Source organism: Sebastes fasciatus, chromosome 15 (genome assembly GCF_043250625.1).
Source record: "Sebastes fasciatus isolate fSebFas1 chromosome 15, fSebFas1.pri, whole genome shotgun sequence".
Taxonomy (NCBI): Eukaryota; Metazoa; Chordata; class Actinopteri; order Perciformes; family Sebastidae; genus Sebastes; species Sebastes fasciatus.
The window spans coordinates 31,931,476-31,945,879 of NC_133809.1; the positions used below are offsets into that span (position 1 = coordinate 31,931,476).

Here is a 14,404-nt window from a genome sequence, read left to right on the forward strand (position 1 = left end):
CACTAAAGGGCGCTTTGATGACGCTTCTTTCTCTTTCTTGCTCTTCGTTGGGTTTTCCTCTCTATGTTTCTGTTCGAGATACTTCTGGATAGTTCTCTTTGTCTCTCCTCAGTCCTCGCTCTGCCTCCCTCCCTCTCTTCAGACATCTTCAGTGACACAAAAGATGGTAACAGCAAAACAGAAACAACAAGCACCCTTTCTTTCTAGTTCATACAATTTTCCCATATGAAATATTAAATAAGAGGGTTTCTCATCTTTTAATGTTGCAACTAGACAAGCTAAATAATTCTGTTTTTGTCTTATGTACTTAGTATGATAGACAATTATCAATTCATTACCCATGAAGCACAACTCTTTCTCTCTTTCTACGCCTACAGCCTTAAAGTTCTTGTTGGGTGAGTTGAGTGGGCGGAAGGTAGAACACAGCTTTATTTTACTCAAAGTTGAAGCTTCTCTTTGTCACTAGAAAAGTTTCTTCCCTGTTTCTTTTAAGAGCTGTTGTCATTTTTTAAGGAACGCAAAAGAGTGAGGAGGATAAGCTTAAATGGACTTATTGAATTTTATTTTCATGTGCATGTGGTTTCTGCTTACTTATAGATGGGATTTTTTAAAAATGTTTGTCTATATGATACTCAACTACAGATGTTCTGATACCATTTTTGGAGTACCAATCCAATACCAGCGTGTTAAAAATCTATAGTTATAATAATTATTATTATTAAAGATTTGATATGATTACTATCTTTGTTGTATGGCCTGGCTCAGGTTAAACCCTTTGTAAAACACAAACAAATACATGCAGAGAATGAATGCAATAGAAGTTGGCAACACTAGTGTCACCCCTGGAAACGGAAGCTGTACATACTGGACATATCGCCGTTTTACTTTTTGTATTTTCCACTGTGAAATGTTGCCAAACGGCTGACCTTTTCCTCGCTCTGACTACCGCTACACTCTCCACTAGCACTACACTGTGGTTGCTTGCTATCGTCACATGACAAACTACCTGCAATCAGTTCTTCTTCGTTGCTCTAAAACAGTAGTTACCTGTGGCAGCCATGATTCATCCAGGGCGACAGCACAGTAAAGGCTGCTGTTTTGGAGCGGTGAAGAAAAATTGATATCCGGTTAAAGGAGTAGATTTGTTTTCTGGGTTAATAAATGATGGTATCAGATCGTAGCATAGACAGACGTACTCGCCGATTCCCGATCCCGAATTTTGGGCAGTATCGGACGCATTTCTGATACTGGTATCTGTATCGGGACAACTCTATACTCAGCAGTATCACTGTTATTGATGTTGTTTTGCTAGCATCACACGTTACCTACAATTACGCGAAATATATTATTCACGGCTGCTGCCCAGTCACATTGCAGTCCAGTGCACGTGCGGAGCATCCACCTCGCACAAAACTTCAACAGGCTACATGTCACATCTCAGTGGTGGGAGGCTCTAGTTTTGTGTTGCCGCGATATAATAATAATACTCCATGTAGGCTTTACAAGTACAGGGCACACTAATTGTGACTAAGTGTGCTGGTATTGAGTGGAAGTAAAGAAATTTATGATTCATAATTTTTCATATAGTAATTTACACAAACAAAGATCTACCTTCTCCTCTGTATTTTGTATCATGGCAGTAGCAGAAATTAACTGGACACAATGAAAGTATTTAAATCAATATGTAAAGCAACGATTAAAGGAACTCGATGTAAGAATCAGAAATGTCTTGTTAACAGCTTCACCTGTGGCCGTTAAGTCAACGAAAGTCAGCGTCCTGTTGCTCGCGCTTGTGCTCGCTCTACATAGACATGAACGAGCATCGCTCAACACAGTGAGGAGACACACGTCAGCTAAAAGCACAATATCACTCTATATTTCAGCTGCTTGGCAGTAATGTTAGCTGACCAGACGAAGGTCTCTCCATGAATCAATGCTGATCCTAGTGTTGGCTTTTCCTGCTTCAGCCTCCCGACCGCGGCCGGAGGGAACAGGGGAGACACCGGAGTTTTGGTCGGAGACGATAACGTTTCTCTCTGCGGAGCCCCGTCACTTCACAAGACACGGGAAACCTCTGTTGGTCTGGAGGAGCTGCAGCAGTCATTTCTGCACAAACGTCCACTGAACATTCACTAGATATTCTCAGAGCTAAACTAACTCTTCTGCAGTGTGGAGTGTGCACGCATGCACGTGAGAGGTGGAGCGAGAAAGCGAGTGAGAACGAGCGCGGTGTGTGAGTGGAGGCAGGCAGAGGAGCAGAGACTTCGGCCCTTGAGACCAAAGCTACGGTCTCCCCTGTGTCTTCTGACCGCGGCAGTACCTTTAACACTAACAAGCACTAAAAGCTATAGTATCCACTAGCGTTGTCACGATACAATAATTATGACTTTGATATGATACCTGCCTAAATATCTGGATACCGATACTGAAACGATACCGTGGCAAAAACCTGAAAACGTCAGAAAAAGTGATGGAATAATAGATGACAGAACATGGAGCTTGATTTTTTTTTATTATTGTTATTTAAAGAAAGAACAGAAAATATTTTAACAATGTCAATGCAAGGCAGCGGAGGATGTGAAAAGAAGCCATAAATCAACGGGAGTGAATTATTGTACCATAGTGTGTTCATACATTTTATATCCACCTTCGCTCCACCTCTACACGCCACACTGCTGCGTAGAAAAAGATAAATCCTTGCCGAAATACAGTAAGTACAAGCATCTATTGTAAACTAAGCTGGGAAAAACAAAGTTGGTAAACTTGTGTTTGGTGGATTATTTCTCTGTTGTTACAATGCTAATTGTAAGCCTGTTTATTTACCTTCACAATGATGTCCAACTTGTAAGGATCATGCATTTATGCGATGAGCAGCACAGCTGATTATGTGGGTAGCGCCAGAGAAAAATTTTCCAAAATGCTCTGCCAATGGTAAACAGTGTATTCTCATAAGGCTACCAGGAAGTCTGCAATGACTGCCCTTCACCGTCAGGCCCGTTTGCGCTGGTGTCGACAACTGAGACAATGGAACCTGAACATGTGGGGGAATGTCATGTTCAGTGATGAGTCCAGGTTCTGTCTGCCAAAGTTGGATGGCAGGGTCAAAGTATGGAGACGACGTGGAGGACGCTATGCTGATTGTTGAACCGATGGAGTAACAGCTTTTGGTGGGGGCAGTGTCATGGTGTGGGGGGGCAGCATCTCCCTCACTGGCAAAACAAGGCTTGTCATCATTGAAGGCCATCTCAATGCAGTGAGATATCGGGATGAGATTCTGCAGCCAGTGGCGATCCCATATCTCCAAACAATCTGGGACCTATTTTCATCCTCCAAGATGACAACGCTCTCCCCCACAGAGCCAGAGTTATCACAGACTACCTCCACAATGTGGGAGTAGAGAGAATGGAACGGCCTGCCAAGAGTCCAGACCTCAACCCAATGCAACACTTGTAGGATCAGCTTGGGCGTGCTGTACGTGTTAGAGTGACCAACACAACCACCCTGGCTGACCTGCATTGAATCCTGGTTGAGGAATGGAATGCCATCCCACAGCAACGTGTGACCAGGTTGGTGACCAGCATGAGGAGGAGGAGCCAGGCTGTTGTGGCTGTATATGGATCTTCCACCCACTACTGAGGCTCCTGACGGTGTATTAAATGAATAAAGTGTAAAATAGTCAATATGTCTTGTTTGTTCCTAGTTACTGATAGAGAGTTCAATCATCCAATCCACCAAACAACTCAAAACAAGAGTCAACACCAACAGGAGAATACACTGTTTACCATTGGCAGAGCATTTTGGCAAATGTTTCTTAGGCGCTACCCACATAATCAGCTGTGCTGCTCATCCCACAAATGCATGATCCTTACAAGTTGAACATCATGTGAAGGTAAATAAACAGGCTTTCCAACCATGTGAAATACAATGACCATTAGCATTGGAACAACTGAGAAATAATCCACCAAACACAAGTTTACAAACTTTTTTTCCCCAGTTTATTTCGTTGAGTTGCCTCTTAGCAAAATGCTCTGAGTGAATTTAAGTTCCCTCTGGTAAGCATGTATATGTCTAGGGCTTTTATTGTGAAAGAACGGAAAGAGCGAAGCTGCAATGTGCCGCCGCTGTCGTTGACAAAGTGGGAGCAATGAAGAATTTGCCGTCTCTGTTCAGATTACGGAGCCTCCGAGTTATCATTTTACCTTCAGGTGCAACTCTACAGTACATGTACTTTGTTGATAAGCGGTTTTAACGGCAGGGTATTGCAATACCTTTCTAGTATCGGTATACCGTGCAACACTAGTATCCACAGGCTAATGAGTGTACTGACTCTGTTACTGTACATAAAGGAATTTGGCAAGCCCCGAAGCCCCAATTGGTCTCTTTGGTATTCTTTGTCAGTAGTTTGACATGTACTGGGAGTGTTGAAGGCATTGAGTATATACAGGACTGGTATTAGGAGCAGTCGAGTTGAGTATACAGGCCACCTGCATTGCCTAAAGCTGAACTTTGTCACACAATATACAAGCGAGTTTGTCACACTGATTAAGGTTAGGGTGCTTCCATTTTGCTTATAAAATATAATAGGAGTAGGCTGGAAAAGGCAAGAGACTTTTCAGTGTCACACTCAGAGTGGGAGTCTGTGGCTATTTCCTGGAAGCAATCAGGGTACATACCGAACTTGAAAAAATCTCAGTAGAAAATATTTGTTAATTTTTTTGCCAGCACTAGCCTCACGTTTTAGTGTGTTTGTTCATCATCTGTGAGGTGAAAACATCCGATTTCCACACAGTCAAACTAATAAATCCTGGTCATAGTTCAGTAATATGATTCTAGCGCTCTGCGGAGCACCCCTCCTGCTAGTGTCAGTCACAGTGGTCAGCAGTTGAGGAAGCACTACCGGCGTCTACTGTAGTTCAAGAGAAGTTTAGCCAACTTTACTAGCATTTAGCACCGGACTCCATCACTTTTATTTTACTATTATTACATTTAGTTTTGTTGTCAGGTGATTTTGAGACAAGACTTGGTTTGTAAAACTGTACAGTTCATCGCTCTGTGCACAATGACAATTAAAAGAATGCACTAATTTGATTGACAAAAAGAGGTTTGACTGAGGGACTTCTCAAGTGACGATGCAATTCATCACATTTAGGGGGCAACCCTCCCACACACTAGCCGTGTTTCCATGCACATATTTTTATTCGCATTTTGTTGCATCGCATTAGAAAAGCTGTATGAAAAAGGAAAATTCGATAAAACTTCAATTGCGAAAAAAGTTTTTATGCTCGCTTCAGGTGTATTTTTGCCTTTGTCCAAAAAGAGTTGATACCCTAAATGGATTATAGAAACGTCTTTGCCAAATAAAGTCTGACATAGCGAACATTTAACTTACATGACTGATCAGCTGCTTCTGATGTCGGCATCTTCTTGGATATTCTCATAACACGTGATTGCTTGTCTTTGTCTCCGGACAGCATGAAACATGTCCAATACTAGCTGACATGAAAGAACTATTAAAACTTGCCCAATTGAACCAAATTCCTGAAGACCTCTCCATATTTCTCTCGTAGATGGTTAGATCAAGTGTATAGAAGCAAAGAGGCAAAACTCCGGTGCTTTTAAGACAATGGCCGCCATTTTGGACTTTAAACGCCAATGGCCGTGGTGGTGCTGTGGCCGTGGATGTATAAAGAAACGTCTGTAAATCAGAGGATAATTCTTTTGAGGTAAATCATCTTCCCAGTACGAACACTTAAATAGCCCTCATTTAAATCATTATGTCCTAAAAGTTGTAAAATGAACTAACAGCTGAATACAGAGTTATTTTCTTCGTCATAATGAACGGTCATCAGACCCACGGGACTGCATCGCCCTGCACGCTCATATGACATATCGGGTTCTGCCAGCTTCCTGCTAGCTGTATGCGGCTGTAATAATGGATATATTGGCTGTAATTCATCACTGTTATTATCTTCTAATACACCCATGGGCTGTATGCTGTAAGACTGTACCGTGGTGGATGGATTATCGTCTCTGTTCCTAAACAACCGGCTATCGGCCAGTAGCTAGTAGTGCTAGTAGCTAGTAGTGCTAGTAGCATTACATCAACAGGATTTAATGGAGTTGTAGGCTAACTACTAACACACAGGGCAAAAGCACAGGACAAAACCTCTTCTTCATCCATGGTCTGTGGTCTGTTGGACCCTCTTCTACATCCATGGTCTGTGGTCTACTGGACCCTCTTCTACATCCATGGTCTGTGGTCTATTGGACCCTCTTCTACATCCATGGTCTGTGGTCTACTGGACCCTCTTCTACATCCATGGTCTGCGGTCTAATGAACCCTCTTCTACATCCATGGTCTGTGGTCTACTGGACCCTCTTCTACATCCATGGTCTGAGGTCTGTTGGACCCTCTTCTACATCCATGGTTTTTGGTCTACTGGACCCTCTTCTACATCCATGGTCTGTGGTCTGTTGGACCCTCTTCTACATCCATGGTCTGTGGTCTACTGGACCCTCTTCTACATCCATGGTTTGTGGTCTACTGGACCCTCTTCTACATCCATGGTCTGAGGTCTGTTGGACCCTCTTCTACATCCATGGTCTGCGGTCTAATGAACCCTCTTCTACATCCATGGTCTGCGGTCTACTGGACCCTCTTCTAAATCCATGGTCTGAGGTCTGTTGGACCCTCTTCTACATCCATGGTTTTTGGTCTACTGGACCCTCTTCTACATCCATGGTCTGCAGTCTAATGAACCCTCTTCTACATCCATGGTCTGTGGTCTACTGGACCCTCTTCTACATCCATGGTCTGCGGTCTACTGGACCCTCTTCTACATCCATGGTCTGTGGTCTGTTGGATCCTCTTCTACATCCATGGTCTGTGGTCTACTGGAACCTCTTCTACATCCATGGTCTGTTGTCTGTTGGACCCTCTTCTACATCCATGGTCTGTGGTCTATTGGACCCTCTTCTACATCCATGGTCTGTTGTCTGTTGGACCCTCTTCTACATCCATGGTCTGTGGTCTACTGGACCCTCTTCTACATCCATGGTCTGTGGTCTACTGGACCCTCTTCTACATCCATGGTCTGTGGTCTACTGGACCCTCTTCTACATCCATGGTCTGTGGTCTGTTGGATCCTCTTCTACATCCATGGTCTGTGGTCTACTGGAACCTCTTCTACATCCATGGTCTGTGGTCTATTGGACCCTCTTCTACATCCATGGTCTGTGGTCTGTTGGATCCTCTTCTACATCCATGGTCTGTGGTCTGTTGGACCCTCTTCTACATCCATGGTCTGTGGTCTATTGGACCCTCTTCTACATCCATGGTCTGTGGTCTATTGGATCCTCTTCTACATCCATGGTCTGTGGTCTGTTGGACTCCATTTTGGATCCTTGACATGAAAAAGTTTGAAATTGTTCTCAAAATCTGTGAGCTGGATTTTTCTAACTTCCATTTATGTCCATCGCTCACTTTATGCTCCTCTGGGAAGCAGCCGGGCAAAAAGGTTAATACATAAATAAGAAAGTAAGTAAATAGTTATAATAGTATGCATATTTATAATATTTTTCTTGTTCAACACAGGCCATTTCAGTAGAGACATTAAATATGACAATAGATTAGAAATAATTTAGTTCTACTTTTGTTCTGACCTTTGTAGGCAGATGTTTTGCATTATGCAAGTCGACTCGATTACAGTCCAAAATGGCGGATAATTGACTTTCCCTTCTTAGCAATATTTGGCCTTTGGTTAGATGGCCTTGTTTTGTTTCCAAGTTCGCAACCTCTGCTTCTTCTTCTATGTAATTACATTACATCTATATTACAGCCATGCAGCCTATAGCACCAACTTTTGAGTTTACAGAGTTTATTCGCTCCAAAACAGTTGATGGGAATGAACCTAATTTGTATTTCTTTTTTTGCGACATTTCAAAAGTTTGTTTAAAATTCGCTTGACAGTTGAATGGAAACACGCCTACTGTAAGGACCAAAATGATACACAATACCAAGGTCAACAAAAATAGCTTTGTTGTCATTCAAATGTACCAACCATTCCTGAGCATTGGCCCTAATGGAGCCCTTAAACCGGCGTTGTAACAGCTTATTGACTTATGTTCCACACAGTGCAACACAGTCTCTTGGGAGGATGAGGAGTGTAGCCCAAAGGATCTAACTGGAGTTCATTAATGTTAGCCACTCAGCTTGCCTGTCCAGTTCCAGTTCTGACTGTTAAATTAGCCATGCACACGGAGGTTAGAATGGAATTTACACATATATATATATATATATATATATTTACTTTCTTCTTATGTCCACTATTATTTGCTTAGTGTACAGTACAACCTGAATTCAACGGTGGCTATTTCAGTGTCCTCTACTTGTCTTTGCAAGTTGTTTCCACCCCAGTAATGTGTGAATTTCATTTTGTCCTTGGCTGTGTGGTAGGGGGCGGTTGCAGCTAAGATAAGGGTTCCTGCCTACCTATATATCAATAAAATATTATTCCACCTGGAAGATTACTGTGTAGCCTTTAGCTGATATTCATAGATTGTACAAGGTGTACTCTCCCTCCTCTCTCTCCCCAATCCTTCATCCCCCTCCACTTTCACTCTTCCCCCCTTTCCCCATTTTCTATCATTCTCACCTCCCTCTCTCTCTCTCCCTCACTCGGCTGCTGCCTGCAGATAGTAATTAATCAGGGGATCGATGTGAAGCCTATCTCCAGGCTGAGGCGTCTATAATGTCGATAATGCTGCTCGATGGCCTCTCTCCCCGGAGAGCTGATAGGCTTCAGGACGAACACGCTTGACTTTGCATGGAGCAGCCTGGGCTGCGTCAGATAGGCTGTTGCTGTTATGCTTGTGTGCTTGATTGCATGTGTGTTTTTATGTACATACCCTACTTGTATGCATCCATGTGAGCCTTAACTCACATACAGCAAACACACACACACACACACACACACACACAGGAATGGGTTGAGAACTACGTATGATGATATGGGTCGGATGAATGACAGTGAATGGACAGAGGGAATGCAAACTAACTGCACTCAGATGTAAATGTAACATTTTCTGGGAGGATCTTTTTAAGGGTGGTGGCTAGAAGGGAGCCCCCAAACTGGGGAAACTCTCGCGAGATTGTTAAGGTTAGGCATCAACCTCGAATGGTTGAGGTTAGGCATTGATCTCAAACAGTTAAGAGTAGGCATTGACCTTGAATAGTTAAGGTTAGGCCTTGATCTCAAATAGTTAAGGTTAGGCCTTGATCTCAAATAGTTAAGGTTAGGCATTGACCTTGAATATTTAAAGTTAGGCATTGACCTTGAATAGTTAAGGTTAGGATAGGTGCATACCCAAAATCAGCTTGATTCTTGTGTAATGTGTTCCCAGTTGACTAGGGATCAGGTTAAAGACAGGTTTGTGATTGTGGTTATGAAATTAGCACTGCCCATCATAGACATTGTACTGGTCCCATACACAACACCAACAGAAGGCTCAACAGGAAGTCGTGGGCCCCATTCCTCATACATGATAACTGGATTAGTTTGATGTAATTGTTGAAGATTTCACATGAGTCTGGATTTTCCAGTTCTTCCAGCCTGGCTCAAAATGTATCTGACACTGTTGGAAGAGCTTGTTGCTATCTAATGCAAACTAAAACCTGCAATTTGAAGGCTTTTCTTTTTACAATTAGCTGGACCCTAGCACATAAATGAAGAATTTTTTTAGATACAAATAACTGTTATCTTTCTGCAGAGGCACCAACAAAATAGTGTTGACATGATTATGATGAGAATATACATCATTGAGCAGTCATTATCAAAACTTAATTTTCACAATACACACTGAAGAACCTTTGCATGCTAAAAATTGCAATTAAGATAAAATCAGTATATTCAAAGGCAGAATTAGCTGGATTTATCTGTTGCGGTTTGTAAACACAACATTTAAAGTTGGCCCCTCCTTCCAGCTCACCAAGGGTTAGGGTGCTCGCCAGCGGGTGAAAGCCAACAAGCTGTGTCCACCACTGACAATCTGGTGCCTGGTCGCTACATTTTTATAGAGGCAGAAACGTCCTGAACACAGCAAAGTAATACTTGCAATAATAATAATAATACTTGCAGAGTGCAGGGTCTCTGTAGATACAGACACCACCACACACTTCTAATGGGTCATAAGTGATTGAGAGAGATTATTTTCGCATGAGTATATATATTATTTACACATTCTGCTTTTAATGAACCTTTCAAACGGATTAGGGTTATCGGCCAAAAAAAAAAATCCAGTATCAACTGAGCTCTAGTGTACATGTCGTACACTCAAATGTATTCATAAATAATATGTAAATCATTGTAGACAGTCAGATTTCAGATTGTAACACAAATATGGCAGTGAGGTGCCTGACTCTTCTGGCCTTAGACTTCTTTAGCAGTTCAGAAATGGATCTGTGGTAGACCCTCAGGATTGCTAACTGAAGTCTGTATATAGTGTGGCTGCTTAGTTGATTAGTGATGTTGATTATTAGACTAATCGGTCATTTTGGTCTTAGTCGACTTAGATTTCTTTAGTCCATTAGTCGTTTTTTATGCTTTTTCATGCTGAATGACTTATTTCCAAGAAACTTCTGAGCTCATCTCTGGTAAACACCAGATTTAAAGTGGTGCTTTAATGTGATTCTTTGTGGAGAAACTCAGTTTCACAAATCTGTCGATTAAATACTAATCGATTAGTCGACAAAATCGTATGAGTGTTAGGGCCCAGACCCACAACCCGACATCAAAGAACTAGCGGCGACGAAGTCCACCAGTTGCGTCGCCTCAGGTTGCCTTTGTTGTATCTTCTGTGGTGATGCAGTTGAAGATGTTTGAAGAGAAACTCCGCCGACACTGTCTTAGTTGTATAACAAATTTATTACAATAAGTTCAGTATCGTAGACAAGTAACATGTTACTTGGAGAGCCTCCAGCCGAATAATGAAGAAACTCTCTCGAACGTATACAGACAGCTCCTTAAATACCGAGCTTGTTCAAACACTTAGTTTCCACATATGGTTTTAGGAGAGGGACAAAGAAACACCTCTTTTACGAAGCCACCATATGTCTCTTCAACTCTGACCCAGGACTCCTAGGACCCTGCTGACCTAGCATTTGGTATATGTTTACCTTGACCAGTTCTAAATCAGGAAGGCCCACACAACAACTAACATTCCAATATACTCTCCTAATACAAACCATCTATATAAATATGCTGCATCTAACAGCAGACACCTCACCTTTGTCTTGGTCAAAAAGTTGTATTTGAACACACCGCAAAGACTACAGCCAACGGCCAACTACAACGTACGTTGTGCGCCTGCGTGAGAGGAAATAACTCTCCACACCAGCAGGTGGCGGTAGTCTGTGTTCATCTTTCAAAAAGGGAAAGCAGAAGACTGAGGACGGCGGATATACAAGCCAGCGTACATGAAACAAAGCGGCGTTTGATGACCATTTTCACACCACTCTCACTCACTTAGCTTTATTCCAGATGTTCGTGTCACTTTGAAAATACCTGTGTGTTGGAATGATCAGATGAGATGACGATGAAACATGAGAGGGGCCTTCTGTGTGACTTTACCCGTTGGCTTGCTTTCCTCACTTCCGTTCTCTTCCCGTGCACTGATTCGCTTAAGCTGAACAGCCAATCAGAGTGATTTCTCTCACCGACGAGCGCCGCCACCGATTCAACATGCTAAATCAGCCGGAAAGCCTTTGACATGGGCGGAATAGAGCCGACAGTGCGGGACACACTGCAAAAATTAGGCCGACGGATGCTCACCAATGGCCCCAAACTGTCCGACGGCCGACTATTGGCTTGGTGTGTCAGGGCCTTCAGTCAACAAAGAATTTCTTTGGTCGATGACAGCCCTAGTATACAGTATGGCAGAAGTGTACGATAAGCAATGAGCTTTTGTGGGTTTCGCTGAATTGGTATTATTGGTGAACACAGTATGGGATACAGAACATGCATTCCTCACATAGAACAAAATTCAGCTTGAGGTCCAGGTTTGATGACATGTGGGAAGAGGCACTTTAGAGAGGGCATGTGTGTGTCATTGCAGCAGGCCCGTGATTGCACGCGATCAAAGCAGCCACAGCAGCAGCAAATATTAAAGACATGGAAGGCAAAGGAATCCCTTTCCTTTCAAAGCTCCAATTACATGGTTGAATTTCTTTTATGAAAGCAAAAAAATTAAGATAGCTTTAACAGAAACCCCATCTCAATAAAGCTCATCAGGGTTTTCATATGCAAGGTGGGCTGGGGGAGGGGCTGTGCTCGACAGAGAGCTCACAGCATAAACATTCCCCTCCACATCTCTTTTGTCATTTGCATATTTACAGTCTGCCATGCTAATCGTGTTTATTGGGGTGTATAAGCACTGCACATGAGCTCAATAGGGGAGGATAGCTTTGTGCCAGAGACTGCATGGTAGAGACACTGGGATAAAAATGGCCCCCGACCCCCCCCCCCCCCCCCCCCCACCACCCCCATTTCTGGAAATAAATGGCTCCTCCTGCAGTAATCCAATTTCAAAAGACAAAAAGAGCCGTCTTACGTAACTAGGACAGCACAGGATTTTGCTAATTATGGTGTTAATGCACAGTGAAGAATTCCCCTGATTTTAAACAAAGGCCACGATTTGTGAAGATATTTTCGTGTTGTGTAGTCGAGAAAGTGCCGTTCTTACAGTATCACATGATAAAAGAGTACTGAATCCATCATCATGCAAGGTGATGGATGTCTGGCTTGAAGGAATAAGGTATTTGTTCACTCGACTGCTTATATCAGAAAAGAAAATCTAGAAAACATTACACACCAAGTAAAAGCTATCAATATGTAAAGGTGTTCAAGGTGGATGTCTCAGTGCCTAAGGCTGCCTTGCAAAGGTAAACTATTCACTCCCGTATTTGCATTAATCAAAAAACGTCCAAGGAAACCAAATCCAGATTTGCGCGATTTCACCTTGAGCTCGTAGATTTCATTGTCAGCCCCGGTGTGCTTTTGCACTGAAGTGTTGAGAACAGTTAAGTAAGGTGGATAACTGCTAAAGCCCCTCATTTTTCCCCTGTCAGATTTCTGCTTTCATATAAAAGACATAAGGTTGTCCTCTGTCGCCGACTGACCGAACGAGGGAGGCGTGCGGCCCTGGCCCCGGCTTTAATTGCCGGTGTCAGAGCTGAAACATGGCCGAACAGGAAATGATCGAGTTAATGAAACGTTTTAATTATTCAACATAATTGTGGAACGTGACGAGCGTGTCGGTGAATCCCCGGCCTGGATGTTCACACCAGGTGTCTCTCCAACACGCACACATCCATATACTCTCATTCCCTTTGTCTCAGCCACACTGAACACTTGCTTTCCCATGGTGCTCCCCCTCATCCTTATTATTCGCCATTCTCTCCAATGATAGAATGAGTGGGATCAGTCCGTGTTATAATTACTTGCCCTTGTCTGCTCGGGGTCGGTACTCCGAGCCGCCCACCTCAGCCCCCCTGCCGAGCCTGTATGCCCACTGGCCTGAGCCCCTGCAGCCATTCAGCACATCGCTGCGGGGCTGACAGCCACTGGCATATCGATCTGAGAGCAGGAGAGCACCAGAATGAAAAGAAAACATCTTTTCACCCATCGCTGTCTCTCAGTCTAACACTACACACATGTACCAACTGTGCACGGCAGATAATTAAAGACAACTAAAACAAACATGACGATATCAGCTCATCAGCACGCCTGAGACTCCTTCCTATCTCCTTTCTTCCTTCCTCCTGTTTCTTCATCTTGACATTCCTCTTCTCTTCTCCTTCCTGCCTCATTTAGTTCCCCTTTCCCCCCCTAACACCCTGCCCCTTCCTCGCTCCTTTCCTTCCTTCCTTTCTGCCGTCCTCTTCCTCTCTACCCCTCCCATCTCTCTCGGCTGTCTCTGGCAGAGCTAATTCCCTCTTCAGATGGCGCGGCTCTCATTTGCATACTTATCAAAGTGTTTGGACTATCCGACAGAAGCTGTAGGAAGGTGGGGTCATTAATATGTTAATTACCCCCCCCCTCCTTTTTTTCTTCCCCACTCGCCTTTAGACGGCGGCGCACCATCCATATCCTCCACCTCTCTCTTTGCTTCACACGTAGTCTTTGAATGTTTGAATACCCTCAGAGGCCCTGCAAATGCCATAAGACTCTGTAGACACTCACACATGGGGGATAGGGTGGGTTTACGCCTCATTATAGTGGGTGTGTATTCACATGTGCATGTGCGCACCCTGTAAGCTACCATCAGTTACATGTCTACGGTCATGGATTAGCAGCATTTGTAGGTATGTTCATTGGACATTTTAGAGCCATAATATGATCTGGTTGCA

At 43.3% G+C, this 14,404-nt stretch overlaps 1 protein-coding gene and 2 long non-coding RNA genes across 13 annotated transcripts in view; 1 reads left to right on the forward strand and 2 right to left on the reverse strand.

The window, feature by feature from the left end:
• Positions 1-14,404, forward strand: part of myt1lb (myelin transcription factor 1-like, b) — a 238,254-nt gene that overhangs the window by 135,054 nt on the left and 88,796 nt on the right. The gene's annotated exons all lie outside the window — the stretch shown is intronic.
• LOC141783056 (uncharacterized) overlaps positions 1-14,404 on the reverse strand; it is a 281,504-nt gene that overhangs the window by 107,187 nt on the left and 159,913 nt on the right. The window lies entirely within an intron of this gene.
• Positions 1-14,404, reverse strand: part of LOC141783057 (uncharacterized) — a 233,219-nt gene that overhangs the window by 83,997 nt on the left and 134,818 nt on the right. The window lies entirely within an intron of this gene.